This window comes from Arachis hypogaea, chromosome 16 (genome assembly GCF_003086295.3).
Source record: "Arachis hypogaea cultivar Tifrunner chromosome 16, arahy.Tifrunner.gnm2.J5K5, whole genome shotgun sequence".
Taxonomy (NCBI): domain Eukaryota; kingdom Viridiplantae; phylum Streptophyta; class Magnoliopsida; order Fabales; family Fabaceae; genus Arachis; species Arachis hypogaea.
In genome coordinates this window covers 131,744,278-131,751,443 of record NC_092051.1, presented here as the reverse complement: position 1 = coordinate 131,751,443, position 7,166 = coordinate 131,744,278, and the positions used below count along the sequence as shown (strand labels likewise).

General features: G+C 42.2%; 1 non-coding gene across 1 annotated transcript; it reads right to left on the bottom strand.

The window, feature by feature from the left end:
- Positions 1-239: 239 nt before the first annotated feature.
- On the bottom strand, positions 240-347 carry LOC112762036 (small nucleolar RNA R71). The gene has a single exon (XR_003182397.1). It is a non-coding gene; the product is annotated as a small nucleolar RNA R71 (small nucleolar RNA).
- Between the last annotated feature and the right edge of the window lie 6,819 nt (positions 348-7,166).

The window sequence follows — 7,166 nt, the reverse complement described above, 5'->3', positions numbered from 1 at the left end:
AGTTTCATGGCCTACCTGCTCAAGAGCCGATCAAGCACTTGAGAGATTTCCAGGCAGCCTGTTCTACTGTCAAGCATGATGGCACTGATGAAACTTCAATTTTGCTGAAAGCTTTTCCGTTTTCTCTTGAGGGAAAAGCAAGAGAGTGGTACTACACTCAACCTCTAGCAAATGTATCCAACTGGGATACACTCAGAAAGGAGTTTTTGGAGAAATTCTTTCCATCTGAAGTTACTGATAAGCTAAGGAAGGATATTTCCACAATTGTTCAGGATGACAATGAGACTCTCTTTGAATACTGGGAGCGCTTCAATAATCTTCTGGAAGCATGCCCCCACCACATGATTGACAAGATCGTGCTACTCAGCTATGTTACACAGGGTATGAGGCCCCAAGATAAGACCATACTGGAAAGTGCCAGCAATGGGTCTATGAAGAAGTACAAGACCACTGATGAAGCTTGGCAATTGATCAGTGATTTAGCTGAATCCACTAGGAACCACAGACAAAAGCAAGGCCGTTCAAAAGCTGTTGCAGAAGTATCTTCTAGCAGAAAAACTGCTACTCTAACTCAAAGCATCTGTGAAATGACCAACTTGCTGAAGCAAATACAGTTGAATCAACAAGCTCAGCAAGCTCAACCTCCACCACAGCAAAACCAACAACTAGTCCCACAAAGAATTTGCGGAATCTGTGCTGATTATAGCCATTACACTAATGAATGTCCGTAGCTCCAACAAGAAGACAATATGGTGGCATCCACTCACAACTTCTATGACCGCCCCAACCAAGGGTACAATCAAAGTGGAAATAATAACCATAGATGGCAGGACAATTCAAACCAGAATTGGAGGGACAACAATAACAGAGGAGGCAGAGATAATCAGGGAAATCAGAGGTGGAACAATAACAATAACAGACAGCAAAATCAACCTTACAGAGCACCTCACCTGAGGCAGAACCAAGGACCACAGAACAATCAGCAGCAGACCTCTCAATTTACCCATCCTTCTTCACCTTCTACTGAAGACCTACTGCAATCTTTTGAGAAAAGACAACTGGCCATGGAAAGTAACATCATGAATAGTATTAATGCCAGTCTGAATGGTTTCACCTCTACTATGCAAGCTTTTATGACACAGCTTGGATCAGCACAAAATTCCAGTAACCAACCTTCAAGCACCACTGGAATCCCCTCTCAACCATTATCCAATCCAAAGGGAGGCATTAATGCTATCACCCTGAGGTCCGAAACCATACTGCAGAAGAGAATTCAGGAGGAACCAAGCTCACCAGAATATGCCTCAGCTGAAGAGGTGGTAGAAATCGAAGATGTTGAAGAGGAAGAGGATATACATGACACAGTTGAAGAAGAGATAGCTCAACCACAGGAGGAAGCACCAAAAAGCGCAGGCACCACAGAAAATACTACTCCCATTCCATTTCTACAACTTGCAAGGAAGCCCAGGAAGCAGCTGGATCCCGATCCTAAAATGGTAGAGATATTCAAAAAGGTTGAGGTAACTGTTCTCCTTTTTGATGTTATTTAGCAAGTACCTAAATATGCAAAGTTTCTAAAAGACTTATGTATCCATAAAGATAAAATCAACGAATTAGAAACTATTCCTTTAGGTAGTTCTATATCTGCTTTAATGGGAGGATTACCTGAAAAATGTAGTGATCCAAGTCCTTGCATAGTTAGTTGTACTATTGGTGGTGTAGTAATTTATGATTGCATGTGTGATTTAGGAGCATGCGTCAGTATAATGCCTTTGTCTATATATGATGTTTTGAGGCTCCCTCTCTTAAAAAGGTTGGCAGCTCGTTTTGTGTTAGCAGATAAAAGCATTATTACAGTGGCTGTAGTTGCTGAAGATGTTTTGGTGAACATAAAAGGGCTCACATTTTCCACTGATTTTTATATCTTGGAGATGCCCCACAATGATTCAGATAAGCCATCATCAATCCTACTTGGAAGACCATTCCTGAAGACATCAAAATTCAAATTGGATGCTTTTTCAGGAACATACTCCTTTGAAATAGATGGCCGCATAGTAATCTTCAATCTGAATGGAGTCATTAACAACCCCCCAGAAGATCGTTCTATCTTCCAGTGTGATGTCATAGACGAAAGTGTGGCTGAAATTCAAGAGGAAGAGTTTGAAGAGAGGCACACTGGACAAGGTCCCAGTGTGGGGACCCTCTTAACTGACAGTGAGGGCACTTCGCCATTTTCACAAGCCCCAGATAATCCAGAGCCCGCCCATGATCAAAAGTTAGAATTGAAACCTCTCCCTCCACATCTCAAATATGCTTATCTTGAGGATGAGCAGAAGTTTTCAGTTATTATTGCAAGGGAACTGACTTCTCAACAAGAAGAGCAGTTACTTGATGTACTGAGGAAGCATAAGAAGGCAATTGGGTGGAGTTTGGCAGATATAGTGGGAATCAACCCTCAAGTATACGAGCACAGAATATTTCTAGAAGAGGGAGCAAGACCTGTCCGTCAACCCCAAAGAAGATTGAATCCCACCATCTTGGAAGTTGTCAAAAAGGAAGTGACCAGACTATTAGAAGCAGGTATCATATATCCCATTTCAGACAGTGAATGGGTAAGCCCAGTACAAGTGGTGCCCAAGAAATCTGGAGTCACTACAGTGAAGAGTGAGCATGGAGAGCTCATAGCAACTAGAGTTCAGAATGCTTGGAGAGTCTGCATTGATTACAGGCGTCTCAACCAAGCTACCCGTAAGGACCACTACCCACTTCCATTCATTGATCAAATGCTGGATCGCCTGTCAGGTAAATCACATTATTGCTTTTTAGATGGTTACACAGGTTATTTCCATATTCATATAGCTCCTGAGGATCAGGAAAAGACTACTTTTACATGTCCTTTTGGGACCTATGCTTATAAGAGAATGCCCTTTGGCTTGTGCAATGCACCAGCTACCTTCCAAAGGTGCATGATGAGTCTTTTCTCTGATCTTATTGAGGACTGTATGGAAGTTTTTATGGACGATTTTAGCGTTTATGGTGATTCTTTTAGCCTTTGCTTAGATGGATTATCTCGAGTATTAGATAGATGTGTTAACACAAACCTTGTATTGAATTTCGAAAAATGCCACTTTATGGTAAAACAAGGAATTGTATTAGGACATGTGGTATCTAATAATGGTATTTCTGTAGACCCAGCAAAGGTGAATGTTATTTCTAGTTTACCTTACCCCTCTTCTGTGAGGGAAGTCCGTTCGTTCCTTGGCCATGCAGGTTTCTACCGGAGATTTATTAAAGACTTTAGTAAGGTGGCACTTCCCTTATCCAGATTACTGCAGAAGGATATCGAGTTCGAGTTCAGTAAGGATTGCAAACAAGCGTTTGATAAACTGAAGACTGCTCTAACTCAAGCCCCAATTGTGAGAGGACCAGACTGGAATCAGCCGTTTGAAATCATGTGCGATGCTTCCAACCATGCAGTAGGAGCAGCGCTGGCTCAGCGCGAAGGTAAGGATCCTTTTGTTATTGCCTATGCGTCTAAGACTTTAGACACTGCCCAGTCCAATTATACTACTACTGAGAAAGAGCTTCTGGCTATTGTTTTTGCTCTGGATAAATTCCGAGCTTATTTACTTGGTACTAGAGTAGTAGTGTATTCGGACCATGCAGCTCTAAAGTATCTATTAGCTAAAAAGGAATCCAAACCAAGACTTATACGTTGGATACTGCTGTTACAAGAATTTGATTTAGAAATAAAGGATAGGAGTGGTAATCAGAATTTAGTAGCAGACCACTTGAGTCGCCTTGAACATATTAAGGATGATTCTACTCCTATAGATGATAATTTTTCTTTTGACAACCTGCAAGCAGTATCTGCGGTAATCCCTTGGTATGCACCTGTTGCTAATTATTTAGTTAGCCGCACATTTCCTCCATATTTTTCTAAACATCAAAGAGACAAGCTGAAAAGCGAGTCTAAATATTATATATGGGATGACCCATATATTATGGAGATGTGGCACTGACCAGATAATTAGACGCTGTGTGCCTCAATCAGAATTCCAGTCTATTTTAGAGGCCTGTCATTCATTTGAGAGTGGAGGATATTTTGGCCCTCAAAGAACAGCTAGAAAGATCTTAGACTGCGGATTCTGGTGGCCCACTCTTTTTAGAGACGATGCTGAGTTTTGTAAATCCTGCCCTCCATGCCAGAAATTTGGTAATATATCCAGGAGGGATGAGATGCCTCAATAATATATGCTCTTCTATGAATTTTTTGATGTTTTGGGCATTGACTTCATGGGTCCATTTCCAAATTCTAATGGATATTTTTATATATTGTTAGCTGTGGATTATGTTTCCAAATGGGTAGAAGCAATTCCTACCCGCACTGATGATGCTAACACTGTTGTTTCCTTTGTGAGAAACCATATTATATGTCGCTTTGGATCACCACGAGCAATCGTGAGCGATCAAGGCACCCATTTTTGTAACAGGAGACTAACAGGATTGATGAAGAAGCATGGGATAATCCATAAAGTTGCAACAGCTTACCATCCCCAAACTAATGGACAAGCCGAGGTATCAAACAGAGAAATTAAGCGTATCTTGCAAAAGATAGTAAAGCCTCACAGAAAAGACTGGAGCACCAGGCTACAAGATGCACTGTGGGCATATAGAACAGCATACAAGACGCCCATTGGGATGAGTCCCTTCCACTTGGTTTATGGAAAAGCTTGTCATCTCCCAGTTGAAATAGAACACAGAGCCTTCTGGGCAGTTAAGGAGTGCAACATGGGAATTGAGAACGCTGGAGCTGAAAGGAAATTGTAACTGCAGGAACTAGAGAACCTTCGCCTAAAAGCTTATGAAAACTCCAGAATATACAAGGAAAAGATGAAGGCTATGCATGATCAAAACATCAAAAAGAAAGAGTTCCAACCTGGAGATTTTGTCCTCCTTTACAAATCTCGACTAAGGCTCATGCCCGGTAAGTTGAGATCAAAATGGGAAGGTCCATACAGAGTAGAGAAGGCTGAACCATACGGAGTTTATCACCTAAGCCATCCTTCAAGCTCTGAACTTATTAAGGTTAATGGACAACGCCTGAAGCTGTACCATGGTGAGAAGGTGCAGAAAAATAAGGAGCTTGAGATCTTCCGCCTGGAAGATCCCCACATAGCAGCCGATTGAGCTAGTGGAGCGTCCAACTTACGGACGTTAAAGCAAAGTGCTGGGTGGGAGAAAACCCACCGCGATATGATCGTTCTTTTCTTCACTTTTAGTTTTTCTTCTTTCATAACTCTTCTCTTTATTAGTGCTTTCGTGCTCTTTCATTTACATGTCTTTATATTTCAAAAAAAAGGGGGGGTTTTTTGCCGCGCGACGCGATCGCATCAGCGACGCGTCCGCGTCGCAAAGAGGATGGAGAAAACAAATAAATGAACAGAGAGTCTGGCTAGAGCGTGGCTGGAGGCGTGCCAATGGCACAAATCGACCCACGCGACCGCATCCCTGACGCGTTCGCGTCGCATGGGAATCATGGCCTCCCACGCGACCGCGTGCCCCACGCGGCCGCGTGCCCAGAATTTTCGACGTAAAAAGGTGCACACTGAGATATTGTGCAAGAGTAGTGCTGGATTGGTGCTGGAAGCACAAATCCTTGTTACGCGACCGCGTCGCCGACGCGGCCGCGTCACCCATTTTATAACGCACACTCATGCGATCGCGTGACCCACGCGATCGCGTCACCCAATTTTGGCAATTAAAATAAATCGAACAGAGAGTTGTGCTGGAGCGAGGCTGCACTCGCGCCAGCAGCGTAACACAGGTCACGCGACCGCGTGACTGACGCACACCCACGCGAACGCGTGCCCCACGCGGTCGCGTCGCATGTGCCGCACAGCTCAACCTAAATTGCCAAATTATCTTATCTTTCTCTCCCCCAAATCCTAATTTTTCTTTTTCCCTCCTTATTTTTTCCTTCCCCCTTCTATCTCACCTTTCACTCTCTATCCCTCTCACCACCATTAACAAGGTTTTACTTTCTTCTTCCTTCTTCTCTTTTCCATCATTCTTATTATATTATATACATTTTTATTTTCTTTTTCTTTCCTTTTTCTTTTCACTTTTGTTTTTTATTTTCTTCTTTCCCTTTTTACATGGTGCTAGAAAATTTTTGAGTCATTATCCCTCATTATATGCTTGTGACTTGTTACAATTTATTTGACAATTATTATTATTTTTAAGGGGATTGCTTGCATGTTCAATTTCATACTTTTTATATCTTTTGTACCATGCATGCCATGTATTTGTGAAAAAGCCTATATAGCCCTATGCACTTTTCTACATTACTTTATTCTACTATTCAATGCTTGCTTTTCACAACTTTCTCTTATTATTTTATTAATTAAATTTAATTGTCAATACAAACATGATGGTTTGTTACAAAGTATTGCTTGGTCTATGCTACTCATGCCCTTTGCCAGCATGCCAATAAACACCTTGCATTCATTTGTCTTTACATGCACTAGCTATTTTCCATAGTTGGCTTCTCACATGTACTCGCGAGCATGTGATAATGTCAGCATATCTTCATGTGCATCCATCACCCCCTTTTTCCGTTTTCCTTCCTTGCTGTATATCTCTTTAAATTTAATTTTCTTTCTCTTCCCTTCTTTCATGATGGCCACCAAGAAAGGAAAGGAGAAAGCAACTTCCAAACCACCAGCAAGAAGAGGAACTAAAAGAGCATTAGTGGCAGAGCCTTCTTCCACCGCAGTCAAGCCCTCAACAAAATGAGTTAATAGGATAATAAAGGTTGACGAAAAGGAGAAAGCCTTTCCAGCAAAGAACACTGCGCGCTTTCTCAATCGCTACTGTGAGCAGATGTTCCCTATCATGGCAGAAATGAATTATAACAATGAATACCTTCTTATTCTCCCGTCCAATATTGCCACCTTTGTTGAGCCGCAAATTGAGCGAAGACAATGGGGTTTCCTACGGAGACAGCCAAGACAGGCCAATCTTTCTTGGGTAGTTGAGTTCTACTCCAACTTCTACATACCGACCCTGCAGTCTGTTTATGTCCGGCAGAAGCAAGTCCCCATCACAGAAGAGGCCATTCAGCAAGCTCTGAGTCTTCCCCCTATTCCAGCAGGAATGGACGC